Here is a 21,674-nt window from a genome sequence, read left to right on the forward strand (position 1 = left end):
ATGTTCTGGATTGAAAGGTGCTATTCAAGAATATAAATTGAATTTAATTGAAAACTGATTGCGAATAAAGTTAAGAAAGTGAAATATAATTTTAATTATAGAGTAAAAGAAAAAATATATTTTCTCTTCTATTAAATTGTCCCAGAATGTTATGCTTTTTAATTCATTTATAATTTACATTGCCCTGGATAAGGGTGCCAGCTAAGGAAATAAATAATATACTGAGACACATTAAAAATGCAACAAATGCTATTGGCTCCAATATTTGTTCTGTTTTTCATGCCTCTCAGTATAGCATTTTACTTATTAGTCACGTTTCTTTCACTGTCAGCTGGATTCTGATATGGAATTGTGAAGTAGAATAACTATCACATTCAGGTAAATGGTTTTCTTTGGCTTCTTGCATTCTCAGCTTGTGATCATGCAGAATCAGAAGGTCAGAGAGACAATTTCTGTAGAACAGCAGGAAATGTCATGATGCCTGACGAAATTATCATGGACTACAAAGGTCATCAACAGCTTGATTACTAAGCCTTACTTAGAGTGACTGGCTCTGTGGGGATGAATGGAGCCATCATGTTTTGTAGATCTAACTTTTTATTAATGTTTCGCTATTCCTTTTTTCTTTTTGTTTATTTCAGGAGGCTGTAGAATTTTTACTAATATATATTCAGCCATTGTCTACAGTATATAATGATTTATATATTAACATTTTTCCAGAATAATTTTACATCAAAACAAATATTTTTTATTCTGGTTGAATTGCCTCATTGTTAAAAAAGGAAAGGGTTTTTCTAAATATTGTCATGGTGTAGCATTGTGTAATTTCTACTGGAGCTACATTAAACCTTTAATGAATGATTAATCTCTCATGTCATATCAAAATTAATGTTTAGAGTAAAAAATGAAAAGAGGGTTGTGTTCGGCATCATAAAAGAAATTGCACTGCTGAGATAAAAACCAGCTTTTGTACACTAATTTCATATTTAAAGTTGTCTCCACCCCTTAAAATCACAAACAAGCAAAATGGCAATGAGCTGTAAAAATGAACTCATTTCCAAAATGAACAGATGGCTTCCAATCCCATTATTGTCAACAGTGCAGCACTGCACAGCTGACTGGATTTGAAAGTTAGAAAACTGGGATGTGATGGAAGAGATAGTCATAGCAGGAAACTCTCTTATGCATTTCCTTTATACATTTTCCTTTGTCACTTAATGGATTAAATAATGATAAGGATTTCAGGTCCTATTTATTGGGTCAATGCTTGTAACCAAAATAGTGAGATGGGCTTAATGACCTCCTCTCATCTGCAATTTTTCTTAGATTCTTAGATTTTTTAGCATGGCACAAAGCTTAAAGGGGAACTGCAGTCCCAATTTCTCAGACCAGATATGAAATCTCGATAACAAAATAAATTCATTGACAGTATAGCAATTTTACAATTTTCAAATTTAATAATTTAACAAATTATTTTTTCAGATTAATCACAAAATCATGTACTTTATGAAAGTATTGTATGGTTGCCACAGGCGAGAGAAAGTGTTTGTGCAAATTGTGACATAGAAAATGGCCCTTCCTGATCACTAGTACCCCTAAGCAAACTTATTTGGTCTCCAAACAATGTTAATCCTTTTCTGGCTTTCTCAGATCACATATATATTTTAAACAATGCCTTATTGTTGAACATTTGGTTGTGTAGAATGTAGTGGTTGCGAAACAGAGGATCAGATCAGCAGAAAGCCAAACTGTTTCCTTTTACAAAATATTCAATTAGCCAAGAAATGGGTAATAAACATGGGCACTGATGTTGGTCCCATCGACAAGTTTCTCAACAAGATTCAGCTCAATGTACAAGGGAATAATACAGTTTGTGCAGCAGAAATTTCACTGCAGAAATGTTCCAATGTGATCTGCATGCAGGGTTAACAAGTATTATTCATTGGTAAAACCGTTATGAAGTCAATATAGTATGTTGAATTCAATTAATTGCGTTCATTCAAATTAGCAGTCTTGATAAAATATCTAAAAACAAGCTTTACATAACATTATAGAGTATATATATAAATTAATACAGTAGCAAATTCACATGGTCTAAATCATGTGCTTTATTGCATCAGAAATAGATTGGTTTTCAAATATTGTCCACTTGAGACAGGACATATGCATTGACTTTTTGTGTTTTAGAGTTTACATGATTATGAAGACTGACAGTTCATAATATGAAATATATTTTCATTTCAGATACTGAACCAAAACTTGTACTCAAACCAGGTGCCATTCCTACCATTTTTGCCCATTAACAGCATCCGATGAAAAGACAATGCAGTGAGAGGGTGATATCAGTGATCTAGGTGAATCTATCTTCATGATTTAAGTGATCCTTTTTTAGCATAATTGTGTTTAAGACTTAATTTAAGATGCACATTAAGTATGGTTTTATGACTAATAGCAATTTATGATTCATATTTCTATTGGATTAAAAGAGATGTATTGACAAGCTTGCTTGTTTACAATATAGTAGTGCTGGTTCACATCACTGGAAGTTTTGTTGCCTCCTTCTGAATCAAAGACAATGGCAGCAATATGGCACTTCACATACCTGGAAATGTCGTCTATTTTGTGATATAAATACTTTTATTTTGGTTAGGAATGCACTCATTAAAGCCGATTCTTTATAAACCCTGGAATGTAAATATAGTGTTGAGGTTCCCCTTTAAGATGTTTCAGAGCTGACACATTTGGATCACTCATGAACCAGTTTGAAGAGGTCCTTCAATCAATGAGCTACTAGCCAATCAGTCAAGAACAGCTCAAGGGCCTTGTGTTATAAGTGTCCATTCTTAATGCTCTGGTTGTATGAAAGATGATTGACCACTTGGAAATTGTTGTCATTGCAATGCAATCCAATGACAGAAGGCATTTACTGTTTCTGTAGTTTTTATTTGACTCTTAAACTTAATATTAACCTCCGTCTTCCTGGAGATATATTTCTAACAAAACTGAATGCTGAAAGAGAAATATAAAATATTCCAATCAAACTATCTGTTATATTTATGTTTAAAATAAATATATGTAGTTCCCAAGGCTGGAAACAGTAGGCTTTTTAATACTTTTTAATCCTGATGAACTGGGTGAGTTATTAAAATGAATTAATTTGCATTCTCTGCTATATACATATATGGGTCTTTCAAGTCCATACAAAGGACAGATCTGTGCCAGGCATCTGCTTTTGTCATATCCTGATAAGTAAGGCAGAATCCATCTATCTATCCATTTATCTATCCATTCATAATTACATTCATTTTCAATCCACGTGTCCTGGCAGTCAATCAATCAATCCACATTCATTCAACCAATCAGCTTCCTCCAAAAGCCAATATCAGAGTAAACACTAATTTTAGTGCTTTCATTATGCAGCTAGTAGGGTTAGTTAGAAAGATAAAAGAAGAAGGAATGCAGCCATTGTTGCATTTTCCTGAAACTAAAAGCAAAAATATAGACATTTACATGTTAATTAATTTGCACTCTTAAATAACCATCTGATTAAGCCTTAATTCTATGTGATTACTGATAGAAATAATGTTGCATGTTTTTGGAAAACAAGCTTTTGAAACAGGTGCATCAGAATTGGAAATATAAACATTCATTCCTCAAGAAATGTCAAATTAGAAGTAATAGTCTTCATCTCAGTCATTCATATCAATCAAGACAGATCCAGTACATTTTTTTGTTTCACATCCTTTTTAATGTTATTAAAGCTATGACTTACTGAGATCAGTTACAAAATGGTTTTCATCTATCCCAGAGGGCTTCTTTGCAACCAACAGCAGCCACAGCTACTGTATAAGCTGATAAACATAGTCCAAGAAAACCTTCACAGAGTACCAAAGTATACCAAGGCTGGATCAAATTGTTTTCTTTGGTAATACTGTTTCGGATTCTCCTGTTTCTGGTTTTATTTACACATTGTGAGGTATTTAAACCAGTAGATTCCTGTTTAGTCATACCTTTATTTCTTTTAAAGAATTAATATACAGAATGTAATATAATAGTGAGTGTTTCATTGAGTCAAGGTTTAGAATTTCTCTTGACTTTGTAGTCATTGACCTCTGTTAAGACACGCCATGAGAGAATGTAACATTCTTATAAAGAATCCAGGACAAGAATCTAAATGTATTTTGAGATATTAACTAATAAGGTGTAGTGAATAATTAATTGGATGCATGTCACCCTTGTGATAAAGATATGCAATTGAGTAATTAGTGCTTTACTGCAGAAACCAAAATAAAAGGTCAACAGAGGACTATAAATAGAAAAATAAAGAAAAGCATTATGTCTTTCTTGGTGTTGATAAAGACATGTTGTGGCATGTCAAAGACAGATACTATTGCTAAGTCAGAGGTATTTGTATTTCATTACACATTTCTGACTACATGAAATGTTAATTGTGACGTTGGTCTGCTCTAATATACAGTATGACTGAAGTGAAATCCTCTTCCATGGAGTGAATTAACCATGAGCTAGTTATTACCGTTAGAAATCTTCATGACATATAAAACACAATGTACTTTGCTTCATTTCAAAATGTTTTCCCGTATTTAATTCAAGATTACCCTCAAGTTCTGAATTTAACCGAAGTAGATCGCTTGCAGATTAGAATGGCATATGTTTAGCAATAATATTATTTATGGTACCTGAAAGTTTCGGGTTGTTGCACAAAGCTAAGGTATGGGTATACGTGATCTGACAACTGGAATCAATTTCCTGTCGTTAAACTCTGTTTATTTTTAATTTTTTAATTTTAATTAGAAGAACAGCTTGGGGCGATGCAAGGCGCATGTGACAAGGCTTGCAGGCCATCACGAAATATAATGACAACACGAGTGGTATGTCTTCTTCTGATGCATGTCTACCAGGCAGGCAGGCACAATCAACACAGTACAGTACAAATGCAGTAATACAGTAATATAATAAAATACATACACACAAAAAAATATTTATTAATGTACAGAACACAAGGAAGATGTAACACGCAGTATTTATATTGCACACTCCCAAGCATATTGCACAGATAAATGATTGCATCATCCACACAAACATGGGGCCAGTAGGCGAACTGCAAGGATCCAGGGATGAACTAACCAGGGGTCTCAGGTGGGCCAAGACCAGCCTCTCCAGGGTCTTCGTAATGTGTGAAGTCAGTGCTACTGGTCTTGTAGTCGTTGAGGACGATGGGGCGCTCTTTCTTTGGTATTGGGACCAGGCATGATGTTTTCCAGAGATTCTCTCCAGGCAGACTCAGGTTGAACAGGTGCTGGAGCACTCCACTCAGCTGATCAGAGCAGGCCCTCAAGACTCTGGAACAGACATGATCTGGTCCTGGAGCATTGCCCTGGTGGAGCCTCTTCAGGTCCCTCTTCACCTGTTCGACTGTGATGGTTAGCCTGGCCTGAGGGACAGTGCTCGTAGCACTGTCAGCGGTGCTGGTGCTAATGGAGGAGGTGTTGGAGACAGGCAGCTGTGGGGGTTGGTTATGGGGGCTGGCTGGGGGCTGTGGGTAGCTGCTAGGGGTTATGGCTGTAGGCGGTGAATGGAGAAGGTGTAGGGCAATTGCAACTGCGAGGGCTTCGGGGGTGAGTGGCAGTGGGGGAATGAGTGGTGAACCGCAGAGGATCCTGTATCAAACCTATTAAAGAAATGGTTCAGTTTATTGGCCATCACCAGGTTCCCCCCTGTTACTCCCCCAGTCTGCTTGAAGCCAGTGATCTCTCAGACCACTCCATACGTCCCTCATCCTATTCATCTGCAGCTTGTCCTCTACCCTCCTCCTGTAGGCATCCTTACTCTCCCTTAACTCTCCCTTTAGTTCCCTCAGTTTAATTTAAAGTCTAGCTTTCAAAAGATCCTCAGTCTGAAGAGAAAATGTAAAAATCAATTGTAATAAAGTCTATTACATTGTATTCCATAAACTATGCAAAAGCTAACTATGCATGTTATTTAAATTTGTACTATAAATTTAGTACCCAAATGAACCACAGTACCCTTAGGTATGATACTGAGTTTTTTGTGAGGTACAAAAGGAAAGACATAAAAGGGCCTTTGGGCACTTGGGAATCATTTAAGCCTTTTTAAGCCAGATTAAATTGAGATGTTTTGATCTGGCTACATGGGGTTAGAAAGAATATTCTGTTTGCAAGATTGAAGCTAGTAATTTGTACTTTAGAAACTGTTTATTTCCCTTGATATTCCCTTGTTATTTATCAACGTTTACTGTTTAACAATATTACATTGTATCTCATGCATTGCAATAAAAATGAGATTTTGATTTCTCTCCCTCCGATATCAGTGAATCTTTATTCTAGCTCATACATACTAATGAGCATATTGAAATGAATCTTGATACAGTGCTGGCTTTCAGTCCTTTTTTAAAACTGCAAGGTGAATTTCACATTTCTATTATGTGGAATAATTTATCTTATTTGATAAAAAGAACTATAGACAGCATGTAAAAGAAAGGAATATTTTATAAAGAATGAATGTCACTTTACAAATATTGTGTTTTCAGTTGATTTTTTAAAATGTATTAAGATTTAAAGAGATAATGGCTATTTCTATGAGGAATGTATTATGGACTATATTTATAACTGAAGTTATCATGTTGTGTTCTGGAAAAAAAGAACATTCAGAGATGATTTATTAACTTCAATGGGAAGTCCAAATTAAGCAAATGTGCCATCAAGGACTAAGGTAGGACAGACTGTGATGATGAATAAGATCATAAAACAGAAATGAGAAGAAAACAGAAATCCCCGATCCCATTTTTACTGTGACAGTTGCCATGTTAATGAGTTTATTAGCATTAAGTGCAGTGTAACACACAGTAAATTTGGGATGTCCTTTCATTGGTGGCACTAAGTCAGGGGCTTTATTGAACAGTCATAGGAATTAGTTCCTTGAGAAGATACATTTTTGTTCTTGTCTTCAATATACATTTTCACATATATATAAATATTTAAAATATTATATAATTTAAAATATTAATTTCCAATTTGACATTTTCAGAAACTGGAAATGAAGATTTTAACATTGACAAATATCTTCACTTCCTCTCTAATTTTCCAACAGCCTAATTATTGAGTTGATTTTTTTAACTCAATGCAATGGTCTGTTTGGATGATAAAAGTGTACATGTCTAACTGTTTGAGATTTAAGATGCTGTCTTCAGCTTCTGTTCCTTACTGTTAATAGGCTCCTATACACATCTGGAAATATTCTGTTCTTTCACATGGCAGGGCAGAGTAGTGTGGGCATGAGTGGGTGTGTGTGGGGCAGGGTTAATCATTTACAACCTACCTGTTTTTCCTTCTTTAAGTGCTGTTCTGCTGCGGATCAACAAATTGGAGCTTCCAAATTATACTGCCTAATGCAGTTATGAGACGTAGGCAGCCTCCACAGACACGTTTAATATGAATTTGAAATATTATTTATCACACTTTTAAAAAGAAAATAATCACCACACTGGGCACAAATGTTCTGTACTTTGTCAATGTAAATAGGAAGTTTGTCCTCCACAATATTTCAAACCATTTACATCTAAAAGACCCTATTATGTTGAGTTACTGCACAATGAAAAACAACTGTATTAGTAAGAATCTCGTTTGTTACCGTATATTTTCTTCAGTTTGAATACCATGTTTGGACATTATGTGTTGATAATTCAGGATTGAAATGGTTATTTATTTAATTAGGTTAATTTGAAAGAACTGCATGGCAAAAAAATACCATTTCAAATATGCAATGGTGAGACTACACTACCATTGACGTCTTATCAAGTTTTTTAAAGAGTTCTGTGTAGGTTTATTTTTCTGACAGAATGTGCATCAGCGTAAAAAACTAGTCATTTTGTAATTTAAAGGTACAGTGTCCTCCATAAGTACTGGCACAGTGAAGCTGAAATTGCCATTTTTACGGTATATTCAAGCAGCCTGCTTTGAAGAAAAGATTAATATGAGCCAAAAGTACAGAACGTCAGGTATTTCTGTGTTTATGTTTTGTACTGTATTAGAATAATAGCCTGCACTTTTTAGGTTTAGTTCTTTTAGTCTGTCACTATAGAACATTCCTATAAGACCCAAAAATATCTGGTTGCTCTTCTCTGGACTGATTCTTTTTTTTGTTGTTGTTATATAGTGACTGAAGTTGTACATAGTTTTCTGAATCATTTAATAAATCACATTTAGGAAATGTGATCTTACTTATGAGTGCATTGTAACTGTAAACTTGTAATGTAATTGTCACAGTTCTGGCTTCCAGTCACCAGAGAGCACCTTCACGTTCTCGGCTTATTCCAGCCACTCTGGGAAGACACGGGTTAAACAGGTCTCGTTAACCCATGACCAAGCCTCCCCTTCACTCTCTTTAAACTCACCTGTCTGCTTCTACCTTTGCTCAGTATTGGGTTGAACTTTGTGTGAGACACTTCGGCTGCCTTATCATCTTTTCACCTGCATAGGGTCCATCTTTTGTCATTTGCTAATATCAAGTGTAACAGTAATTTTAACATAACATTAATTTACTTAAATCCAATGTTTTAAAACAATATATCCTCAGATTTAGCCTTTTTAATGCTTGCTTACATTATTTAGAAGATGTGTATATGGTGAAACATTAACAAGTCTTTTTCCTAAGTAACCACTTCAGGCTCAGAGTTTACCAGTTTGTGTTTTCAATTTAGCATTGTCTCCTAAGCAGAAATCCCCCACCCAATTCTGGGTCACAGAGGAGCTGGTGCCTATCCCAGCAGGCAAAGAACAGTAGGGAGGACATATATTGCAGGGCAATTACTGCAATCCTAGCTTAAGTTTTTCATTATGTTTTTCCGGATTTAAATGTTTTTTTTTTGTGGATAGGCCATGGACTGTGAAACATGGGATTGTTTGTATTTTGAATTTTATAGTTTTGGAAGAGTTTTGGGAATTTATTTTGTGGTAAACAGCTTAGGTTTTTGTTTATGTGGTTTTTGGTTTCCTCTTATACCTTTGTCAGGTGTGACAATTAAAAAATGAAATGTAAAAAAAATGTAAATTACATTTGTCAGGTTTCCTGGGACCTGCCTCTTAAAAGATTGCTTACTTCAACACCCCAACCCCAGGATGTATTCACAGAAGGACAAAAGAAAATGGTATCTAATATTAGATATGACTGAGGCATCCCACCTAAATGCAGACATGAAGACATCTTAACATTGTGTTACGTCATGCCCCCAGAGAACTCCCTTAATCAACTCCTTCATTTTCCAGTGCAGTTTCCAATTAACTAATCAGACACATCTCCTTCCACCTGCCTATGTAAACCAACTTGGCACCACTCCTTGCTCAGTATTGGGTTTCACCTAGCTAGAGCTGCATTGTTACCTGTTTCACAAGATTTCTAGGTTTTTGGCTCTGACCCCTGACTTTGTCTCTGACTTCGTCTTTTGGATCTCGACTTGGTTATTGTGGATTTACTGGTTTTTGACCCTGGCCTGACCACCTGACCCACGTTTTCGGATAAACTCCTTCTGGTACGTTTGAGTTCAGAGGATTCTGCTTAGGGTCCTTCTTCCACACCGGAACAGAATGTTCATAAACAGTATCTAATTAGGTGTTGTGGTGTCTCCGGGGGGGAAAGTAAATGTAATAAGTATGAAAGTACTCACACCACACACTCTTCTTTTATTTTCGTGGAGTTTCCGCCTTTTCTTTCGTTCGCCCGTCTTCCAAACCAGTCCGCAATCCGTTTTCTCTGTCCTTGTTCAGTCCGTGTTCCAAAAGTCCGTAAAATCCCACAAATCCGCGCCGAGTCCAAATCACAAGCCGTATACCATCATCCTTTATTTTTTCTGTAAATCCGTTGTCCTTAAATCTTTATCCACTCCAAATAAACTCCACTATCTCCTCCAAAATGCATTCACCTACTGGCTTCCGCGCCGGTTCACTGTTTCCGGGGCATATATATTTTGTTTCCTGATGAGACCCACCTGCATCTCGTTGTCTTTCAGACTGAGCCCTTTCCATCTGCGGGTCAGCTGGTTTCTCTTAGCGGCCATCTTGGTCAGGTCTAAGTCAAGTATAGTGAGCAGATCGTTCCTAAAATACCTGTCCTGGATGACCCTTCCTCTGGTCCTCTTACGGTGTGTTAAACCTGCTGTGTGTCTAGGAGTAAGCTTTCAAATGACTCCATCAAAAATGTTACTTCTTCAAAACTAACTTCACATTTATTCAGTGCACCTGCCTCGTCCACACCCCAATAATATATGTAGAGAGCATATCATTTAGAGCTCTGGAGAAATACAGATACTTATATGAGTGGGGGTGTAACGAACAGTTCTTTACGGACCCTATGCGGACGACACAATTCGGAATGGTGAGGAAACACTGAGGGAAAAGCCATGCAGGAAACGGGGATCAAAACAGGGGGGCGTGTCCTTGGTGCACTGGTGTTCAGGGGGGTGAGTATGGGGCAAACAATCCTGTAGTAATCCCAATGGGAAATCCAAACACGAAAGGAGAAGTCCAAAACCGGGAGGTCCATCCCAAAACAGACTAGATAAAAACATGAACCAGGTCGGAACCGGCGGAATGGGAACGGGAACAGAGATTAAAACCTTAACAGGACCAGGCGCTTCCAGGTCCCGGACTCGCACGATACGGAGATCAGATGCAGAGCCAGGATGAACGTCAGCGCCTGGCTTTTAAGGTGGACTGGGAACAGGAGACAGGTGCACATAATCAAGTCTGAAGTGAAAGAGCCGGAGCACCCTTAAGGAGGAGGGACTATAATCGTGACAGGGGGGTTTTGTGGTGCAGTGATATTTGTTCTCTTTTTCACAACATTTTATTAATTATTTCACCTGTCCACAAAAACAAAAACAACTGTCATAACATCCTGGATCTGGAGGACTGGTTTGTCAGAGGGTTTTCATTTCATTTCATGCAACTCCTACATCAGCCTATGATAGGATTAATTGAACCTACTGTATTTAACTTCTTCCCACAAAAAAGGTTAAGAACAAAAGAAGGCCAATTATCCCATCTAGGCTAAAAACATGTGCAGAGCTTGCTTGGCTTGCTTCAGACAATCAATTAGCTTGTTTATTTTTTGATGTATGGTGAGAACCCATACAGTACATTTCTGTCTCATTGGTCTTGAGAAAAAGAAGACATTTAATGAGGTTGTAAAGTACATATGAAATGACTAGTAAACATCTGAATAACCAGGACCAAGATGTAATGGTAGGCAGATATATGTGCATCGTGATTGTTTTCCAAAGATAAGCAGATTTCTGTTTCAGCCACTTAAGGTGATGATCTCTCTGATCTGATTTAGAGACTGATCAGAGAAAACCCCTGAGGACAAAACAAGCAGGTTCCAGCAGAGATATACTTCTCTTGTCTCATCCAAGCCTGAAGAACCTACATTGGTGAGGCTGAAAGTCAAGCTATTGAACTCTCAATATCAAAACCAGCAATATATGTGAAACGCGTAGACACAAGGATCTAACCACAGTGACATGTTTTATTGATTTCAACAATTTGAGAAGGGGTAGACCTCCTATTATGTAATTTTAAACTGGCTTCTCTTTGTCGAAGTATGTGCATTTTTTCTCATGTGCCCAATCGAGATTTCATTATGAATTACTTAGTTTAAGAATAAATGTTTTTTTCAAATTTATGTCATTTGATTTGATTTCAAAAACTACATCTAACCACTGGAGGCCAACTATCTGCAGACTGTTTTCCCTCTGTTATACTCTGCAGCAGCATTTGTTCAGTTGACCACTGCTTGTATGCTTTGTTACACCAGTTTCTGCTGAATTCATATTACCTGCATGTGAGTGTTTCTATTACATCAGTGGAAACACGTGAACTTTCTCTCATTTGTGCTGTTGCCATGACAACCATTGCAAAGATATTTTATTTTTGCATTTTTAAAATTGTTTTACAAAACATCCACTGAAAACATAAGTGCAAACTTCCTTTTTGGTCGATATCTTAATATTTACAGAAGAGTGTGCCTGATGGTATACATTTTATTACATTAAAGCATTACAATTGAATAGCATAAACTACTATTGGCAGGCAAGCATATGTAGTGTTACAAATAAAACAGTCTTGTACAACACAACTAGGATCTGTAATTACCTTGAAGTAATTATGACGTAACATTCATAATGCTGTAAAAAGAACAAAAGAACAACAGACATTTTTTATTGCTGTTGTGGCAGGTTAAACAAGACCAAGTACAGTGTGGATGTTGTCATGTAATTAGTTTTAATTTTTATGTAACAAAATGTCATACTTCTTCTAAATAGCTGTCTCATCCTAACTTAAACATTACTTTTCACCTTGCATCTCTGAAGCATGATGCTTCTGGTTATGATTCTGCACAAAACACAAATTGACACCAGATTCACTGGATGGTCATACACACATCATTACATGATAATGACCAATTTATACACACATGAACAAAAACAAGCAATTCAATTATTGAATAATTTAAGTTTATTAACAATTATGCATTTAACATAAGAAATAATCAAAGACTGATGCACCCCTTTATTAAAAACTCATATACAAAAACATAAAGAATTGTATCTTCTGAAGGGACTTATATGGTAATTACAGAAGTCTAAGGTAATATTTTCATACAGACTGATGGAATAAAAAAAACAGAGGCAGGAAATTTGTATGTGCTTAGCTATGACTTCCATAGCTTTCTCCATGTGGGATAATCAGCATTAATTCAAACACCTGCTCCTCAATTGCTTCATTGGAAGCAGAAAATCAGCTTAATTAATGCCAGTTATCCTCAAATGGTCAGCTTTTAACTCATTATGTGAAAATAAGTCTTACTTTTCTTTTTTTCCATCAGTAAATTCAGTTTTTTGTTTTTCAAAAACCACAATAAATTAAGTTTGGTTTTCATGAAACTCACTCAAATCTGAGCCAGGATATTCTGATAGATTTCTTGTATTTGTAGCCTACTTCATTACTGAGTCTTTGATGCCTTGTCTAAGGTGAGCTGCACAATGAAAAGGTCGAAAATCCCTTTCGTAGCCACTTAGTGATTCTGAGTGCACTAAAGCCTCCTTTTAACTCCAGGAAGTTGGGCAGAGAAAATAATTTGTTTTTGGTTTACCTCATTGGGCCGCAATGACTCCTACTGACTGGACATCTGTTCCTTCCAGGTGGAGACCAGTCAACTTCAGAAACGTACAATGATAGAGCAATATGAAGCTACTTTGGAGGACAAATTTGGAGAAGTAGAGAAATGAAATTAACATTGCATAACAATTTTATTTAGGAAACACAAGAAAGTGATGAACTGATTAGGTTAGTAAATGATGGATATTTCTATAACTATAGAACTACAGGAAATAAAGATGACATCTCAAACATCTTGTCTGTTCTTTTGATAACTGTAAAAAATTAATGAAGCTGTGTTTCATAGGTGCTACAAAACATTTACAGGATGTGTATTGTATGAGTACTTCTTTATGAATCATTTCATTCAATCTATTTTTTCAGGTACAGCTCAGCTATTTGTTCAGCTACTGCAAGCTTTTATTGCACTTTACCAGCATGGCAAAACTCCAAACTAGGAAGAAGTAATCAATTTCCAGGGTAATTTTATATCAAGGGTAAGGCAAACAATGCAACTTTAGTTTGAAAACAATTGTTTGATTAATTTGAAGGTTTGAAAACATGTTTCATGTCCTGGTTATTTATCAGCACAGTCTTTTTCCATCCATTCCAAATCAATAATACCCCCTCAATAGGTACTAAACTAGTACAAAAGTGGAAGAAGTACAGCACCATAAATCAGTACAAATGGGCAGTACAAACCTTATATGTAAACACTGTTGTGAAAGTCCAGGATCTTGTGATTCCAGTGAAAGGAATGCAGAAGTTCCGAACAAAAGAGCCAATATCTTTGTAGATGGCAGTGAAGCCAGACAAACAAATCCAGTTAAGCTATTGCAGAAAACCATGATCCGATTATTTTTACAAGAATGTCAGGGGCAAATTTGAAATATTATTTTGTAAATCAGTGGGCAAGAGAGATAAAAGCAGAAAAATATCTTGAAGACTCGTATCTTTGGGGAAAAAAAGATTTGAATGAAGAACCTGATGATTGGGTTTTAGAAGATGAATATGTCTAAAGTATGCATGCATTAATATAGAGCCCCTCGAAAAAGAACAAAAATTGTGGAAACTACTCCTTTAATTTAGCTCCCAATTTACACCAGATAAATCATTGTCAGGAGAAATTTGCTCCCCATGGAAATCCAGAGGCGTGCATTGCAGAAAGGAAATATAAGCTCTCTCACGTTTTAAAAGCTTTGGAATTGTTATATAAACTTCCTCACCATTATCTGAGCTGCTGTTTTGTGGGGAACTTTTTTATTATTTTGTTAAAGTAAAAATAGATGCTGAATATTTGGACCTGTACTCTCAGAAAATTCCTGTGGCTCACAGTTATTGCCACATTTATTGTCCTGTTTTGACAGGGAATACATAACAATAATACTTTACATCTTCCAGGAATATGCTATTTGGATTATCTATTCAATAGAATCTTAACCAGAAATATTTTACAGAAACCACTGCATTACACTTCTTATGGATTCTATATATTGAACAGCAGTGATGCTTAGACTCTTAATTTTAAGTGACTTATAGTGTCTACAAATACTTTTAATGAAATGTCTGTGTAAGAGGGTACTATCTTAGATTTATTTTTCAGTGAACTATGAAGTACCTTGATATGCAAATTTCTTCCTCTAAATTTTGTTGGCCATCATCCTTTAATGGGACATTTAGTCATATTTAGGCAAGTTGCCTTTGTCTAGTACATAGATATTGAATACATATGATGTAATTCCCTTTAATCAATATGCTACCCTTTACTGAATTTATATAGTTGAATAATCTGGTGCAAAATGATTAAAAAAAACATCTTAATTTATCCATCATGACTACACACGGATCTCATGAATCACAATGTGAAAAATAATGGTAAACAAAAAATAACCACAGAGAATATAAGTCCCTAAAAACTTTGTCTGGGGTAGTCTCCCCATAAATACACTTTAAAAACAAATGAAAAAATTTATTCTGATGATTTGCATTTATGTGTTTAAGAAAAAAATCTGTCATTTGGATATTGATTAAATGTTTTTGTGTTATTTTGCTTAATTGATCATTAGTGACTGACTGTGACATTGTAGGACGGAGTGAGTGAGTGCATTGTTGCTCATTGGAATGTTCACAGCAATCAGTTTCTAACCTGGCCAGATGTTACAGCCAAGCACAGTCTATCAGTGATTTATGGCACTGCGTTGATTAAGTCCTGGACATCAGGCCATCTTAACAGAGGTTTTAAGTAGACGAAGTGGAGCACACATTCATAATGTTTTGCTGCTGAGTACAATATTCCAGTCAATTGGGAGGTCCACATGTTGTCATGATCGCAAACCCCTCCTCTTAAGGGTGCTCCAGCCCTTCCTTGTTTGCCTCATTTCCCGCACCTGTACTTTGTTCCAGCCTCTTTTCAGTTCCCCCTTAAAAGCCAGACGCTGACGCTAATCAGGGCTCTGCATTGGTTCCCGCATCATGCGATCCTGGGACCTGGATGCGTCTGGCTCCGTTATGGTTTAATTTTCTGTTTCCGTTCCCCCTGCCGGTCCCAACCCAGCTCTGGTTTTTAATCTTCTGTCTCGGATGGATTGCCTTGCCTTGGACATATGCCCTGTTTTTGGATTTCTCTTTGGACTCGTCCCTGGATTGTTTGCCTTGCTTACACCTCCCCCGACCACCAGCACTCCTTGGACACGCCTCCCTGTTTTTATTCCCGTATCCTGCATGCCTTTTTCCCCAGTGTTTCCTCACTCAACCCTGGATTGTGTTGTCTGCATAGGGTCCAGAAAGAAATGTTCCTGACACATGTGGTGCCCTTAACAAGAGTGTATCAATGATTTTTTAGCTGGGCAAATGTTTTGTTTTCTCTCTTCTCTTTTCAGCATGGAATAAACCTATTACTTGTTCCTTTGCAGACTACGCATACTGACACAGCTACCCACCTGACCTATTTTAAAATAAAACTGCAGTCAGGCAGCCATTTTGTTTTTTGCATAAGCACTATTTTCCATACTGTATGTTTACTTCCTTGGCACCATTATGACACCTGCCAAGTTTGTAGTTGATTGGCCAAACAGTCTTTGAATGGGAGCAGATTGCACTGTTTCTCGCCAAGAAGCTGATGGCATGCTGGGTGGAAAAAATGTTTACGCTTTGGTTGTTCATGAAATCTGACAAATTTCGGGGGGGAAAAGAAGAAGGGGAAGGGAGGTGTGGGTACAAGTCCAACAGTTTGACTACCATTAGTGAATAGTTTGCAGGTCAAAGTTTCACAGAAGGAGATGAAAAGGTGATAATTGTATGTAGGAAGGCTGATTACATTCAACTAACTGTACAGAATCAAGGCAGTGAAGTATTTAGTGAGAGAAATACCAAGCCAGGTGAAGGCCATTTTCTATTTTGTAAGATTTAGTTACTGTAGATGGCAGTTTTTGTAGTCTGTAATTTAACATTTTCTCCAAAGAGTAAAAATGGTAATTTATTGTAAGTACTTTAGTGTTGAAGTGAAGGTGTTTGTACAAGGCAGACAGGGTGATAGCCATTAGAGAAATGTTTCCATGGAAACGGCTGTTATATTAACAGAGTATTTCATTCAGATCTTCACTAATGAAGATGTCATGTCCAGTCCTCAGGCAGCAAAAGGTATTTGTTAAATAGTATTAACAAGATTAACAGTAATCACCTGGACCCAATGGTATCCTAGAAATTCTGTTTATGGAATAAAGAAATATTAGTCCTCAATGTAGCTCTTCTAAAAGTCATCTAAAAGAGAGGTAGTACCCATAGAGCACTCAAGCACTGTTAAGACGTGAGATATTAGAATGCCAAGACGGGAATATTACAATGCAGGGTAAATTAAAATAAAAAATGTTCTTTCGGTACTAGAACAGAAAAAGTAAAATATATCAAGGGCAAAAATAGTAAATATCTAAACAATACAAGGGGAATAGCTGATTAAAAAGCCACTAAATATGTATTTTACTTAGAAGTCAACCACATACCCAAGGGAGTGGAAAAATCACAATTTGAAATTAAATAATATCTGACCTTCTATACTCGAGACCAGAAATGTTGTTCAGAAGCCATTTATGCACATCTTACTACAGTCTCTTAAAAGAGGAGTATTACCCAGGGACATGAGAGTTGATAATGTTGCACCCATGCTTAAAAAGGTTAACATAACTAAACCAAACATGCATAGACTAATAAATGTGACCTCTATCACATTTAAGGTTGTGGAAAAAAATATTAGAAGATCATCTTTATGTAAATAAGATTCTAGGGGATAGTGAACATGGATTTAGGAAAGATAGGTCTTGCTTAACTAACATTTTAGCACATTTTATATTAAAATATTGATTTACATTCATATATATGCACAGAACATACAATATGGCACATTTACATTTTTAGAAGGGTTAGAAGTTAGTTATGAATTGAAATTACAGGAGATAGGCTTTTACAGAAATGCATGTATTGAGAATTGGTTAATAGTAAAGAGGTGAATGCTAAAAACATAAATATTTAATTAATGGGGTACCACAGAGATCTGTACTATGACCACTGTCCTTATTAATTTAAATAAATGATGTAGATGCCGACATAGTTGTCAAATTAGTACGCTTTTGTTCAAGAACTGCACCTTTTAGTCTTATAGAGAGAAGACACTGAGGCGACCAGATAAAAATTCTCAAAATTTCAAAACTGACAAACACCGGAGATTTCTTCAGAATAAACAGTGAAATGTACCAACTTTTCAGGTGCAAAATGTTAATCTAATTTTTTTAGAAAAGTTTCAAAAATTTCATTTCATTCAGAGGTTGATAAAAAGACCATTATAATAGAGTATGTGAGTACACATCAGTCAGGCCTCCATCTTAGATGATATAGAAACCAAACATTTCAATCACATGTTTAGTGTTTTTTCTGTGCCAACTGAAATATCTACTACAATGTTCCCAAGCTGCCTGCTCTCTGTACACTTGCATATAAAGGGGTGAGAATATACTCACGATTTCAACAAGAATTCCAGACACTGCCTTGTTTACAAAAGTGAGAAGTTGAAAGTTACTGTAGGTTTGAAACGAAAATCAGTTGCTGTTCCTGGACCAGCTCAGTAAGTAGCCCTCTGAATCAGATATTCCAGGCCATCGTCCCAGTATGATCACACACTGAACTGTAAGAGGTTATCTATTATTAATGAGGTCTTAAATCAAGGTCCTTAGACAGACCTGTAAATATTGATAATCCTATTTATTTTTTGGACTATTTACCTTGTGTAATTACTTTTCATTATGTAGAAAAATAATAATACATTAGAAAAATAGAACACAGGTGCAGTGTTTTAGTGCAAACAATTATTTTATTGCACTGGAATGAGAGTTACTCTTTTTCTCTTTTTCTACTACATGACTATTCTTTTTTGCAGGAAGGTATTTAAAATACATAAAAATGCCATTGAATAGAGTAACAGTCTCAATGACAGAAAATACTAGTGGCCATACAGTATAACCTTATTTTTTAGTGCTAAAAATTGAAACTTTGGAAGCCTTTGGGAAGAAAAGTTCTGTACAAAAACAATAAATTAATAATTCTGTTAATGTGTATGATTGACAGCAGCACTACCAGCCTGAAGCCTGATCTGATCTGATCTAATCCAGTCTTAGAAGCCAAGCAAGGCTAGATCTGGTCAGTACTGGAACAAGAGACCTCTAGGTCCTCACTAGTTCCCAAACCTGTCTAAAAATGTTGTTGAAGCAAAGATTGTATTCTGCCCTATGTCAAGAAATGGCTGCATAACAAATTAAGTACTGCAAAACCAAATAAGCCAGATGGGCTTAATGGACCTCTTTCATTTGTGGCAATTCTCATGTTAGAGTGCATTCCAGGACAGTAAACCTAAGATAAGGGACACAGGCAGAGGAGAGCTCTCTTAAAGTGGACTAGTTTTCAAGATTTAAAGAAGTTTGATTTGCATAACAGAAATATTTTCATTTCAGATGCAGTGCACACACATCTAAGAGGTATAGTTAATGTGAAGTTATTTCATGCTTTTATGTCTTGTATTGATTTTTGCCCTTTTCAATTTGCTGGTATATTGTTTTATTGGTAATTATTTTTCTGAGCATATCAGACCTCTTTTAGTTTAAAGTTTAAATCAAAGCTGATTTTAATCATTGGCATACTGTATACATATCATTTCAAATACAATGGCATCTTTGAAAGCCACTGAAATGTGCATTCCACTCTGTAAGCTCAGCTTACATATGTGGAAATGAATATGCCACAAATGAAGCATGTGTATTTATTTTAGAAGCCTACAGAATATATTTATTTTATGTAAACTGGTTTTTGAATGTAGTAAATTTGATAAAATTACATTACTAGTTACTAGGGTACTTACATTTATTGAAATAATATCACTCTTAAGGTGTGTCATATTATTTCAGTTTTGCTTGAGTAGAATAGGACTTGAATAAGGAAAGATTCATGAAAAGGAATGAAAATATACAGCATATTTTTTTGAATTGTACAGGACAAAGGTCATACAAAATTCTACTGTGTAATATTGCAACATAGTTCAATAATTCCATGTTAACCACCTGTAAAATAGTGATGTCAAAGCAGGACCAGACAATTAAATATGGTAATATTTATGAATTATACTTTAAAAATGTGATTTTGGTGTATACTGTAGTTTGTAACTAAGGTTATTGAAAATCCTTCTGTTGGTTTTAAATGTTTGCAGAAAGGCATATACTGTATGGAGAAGTATTTAAAAATGATATTTGGATAACAATTTAAAGATAATGGGTAAAAGAGAAAAAAAAGAGAATGAACAAAAAACAGCCTGCAATCACCCTTCACCTCTGTGTTTCTCCCTTCTGAATCAAAATCTGTGAGGTATAGGGGAATCAAGGGGCTTAGAACACATTTAGGAGAAGCAGCTATATTTTTATACTGATGAAACTATTTATAGTAGGTTTCCTTTATAAATCCACCAGGCAGAGTCTGTCACTGTTGTTTATTTAGCTGCATTTTTGTTCGGGCATAGAGATTGTCTCCTCTATAGCATAATTTAGGGTCAGGCTCATGTGAAGGACTATTAATTTAAGAAACATGTTCTATTTGCCCTTATAAAGATTTATTTCCACCTTTCTGCAATATATTGTAAGGGGTCTAGTAGAAAAGGTTAGATGTAAGATGAAGAGTACTAACAACACACTCCTATTGTAAAAGCCTGCAATGATTAGTTTCTGTGTTTTGTGTCTTGTGTGTGAGTTTGTTTACTCAATATTTGTCTTGTAAGCTAGTAACCTTTTTATTTCTCCACCACAAAATTGTTCGCGTAAAATTAAATAAGCCATTTGACTATGATCGGTAAGTGGGGTGTGTTATTAGTACAACATTTTTTAATTGTTTCTGGTTGCTACCACAAAACCACCCTTCAATTGGTGACACTGTGGGATTTTCTGTATTTTCTAAAGTTATTTTGTGGCCTAACAGACAAACGTTGTAATATCAGAGATAGAAATGCTTTTAATGAGCAGGATTACAGTTTGCTTTTAATTTTCTTGAAGGAATTTTCAAATTGTTGTTGTGAGGAGGTAGGGTATAGATTTTCAAGTGATGGTTCAGACGTGCAAGGATTTGTTAAGTAATTTGTTGAACATAATTGATAACAATCACAAATTACTAATTGCGCCAATAGATCTATTCATAAAAGACTTATAAAGAATCAATTTCACTTATTAGAGCCACCTGAAAGTGAAACTTGAATTTTCTTGGTAAATCTAATTTATGAGTTGCTGGGTACCTCTAACAATTGACTTAATGAAATGAGTCAGATGAGAGGTGAAAATTAATTTTTGAATTATCACAAGAGATGTTTTTTCTATAAAAAAAGATCCTAATGTAAAAATATCAGAATTACATGTAGGAATACCAGAGCCCAATGCAATTCATTTCTAGTTTATGGCAGAGTATGGACACAAAGGTAACTTCTAGCATGCCACTGATCACACTGCAGACTGTGGACATATATTCATCATCCGGTAACCCAATGATCAAGTCAGAGTTTGCACCTCAGCCGGTATGTACACCACAAACACTAGTTTCAGCTGTAGAGAAAGCAGCCAAGAAGACACCTCTCCATTCTCCTGCCAAATGTGAGCCACGACATCCCTGATTCTCCTGAGCTACATCAGGACTTAGTGGCTTTATAACCAGTAGTAGTTTTTCGGGAAACAGCAGCACTGCTAGTGTCAAGGATAGTGAATAAATAATAATTTTTGCTTTTGTAGCTGACAATGCCACTTAGCAATTATAAGGGTACTAGGACCCTTTTTACCCTCAACAGGTTTTTTTTTATCTCTCAGAACCACCAATGCACACACAGACCTGTCAGTTATCTTACAAAATATCCAGTTTCATTACAGTACTTCAATCTACCCATCACACAAAAGTATCCTCATAACTTAGCAACCC

This window comes from Atractosteus spatula, chromosome 8 (genome assembly GCF_055471065.1).
Source record: "Atractosteus spatula isolate fAtrSpa1 chromosome 8, fAtrSpa1.hap1, whole genome shotgun sequence".
NCBI lineage: Eukaryota > Metazoa > Chordata > Actinopteri > Semionotiformes > Lepisosteidae > Atractosteus > Atractosteus spatula.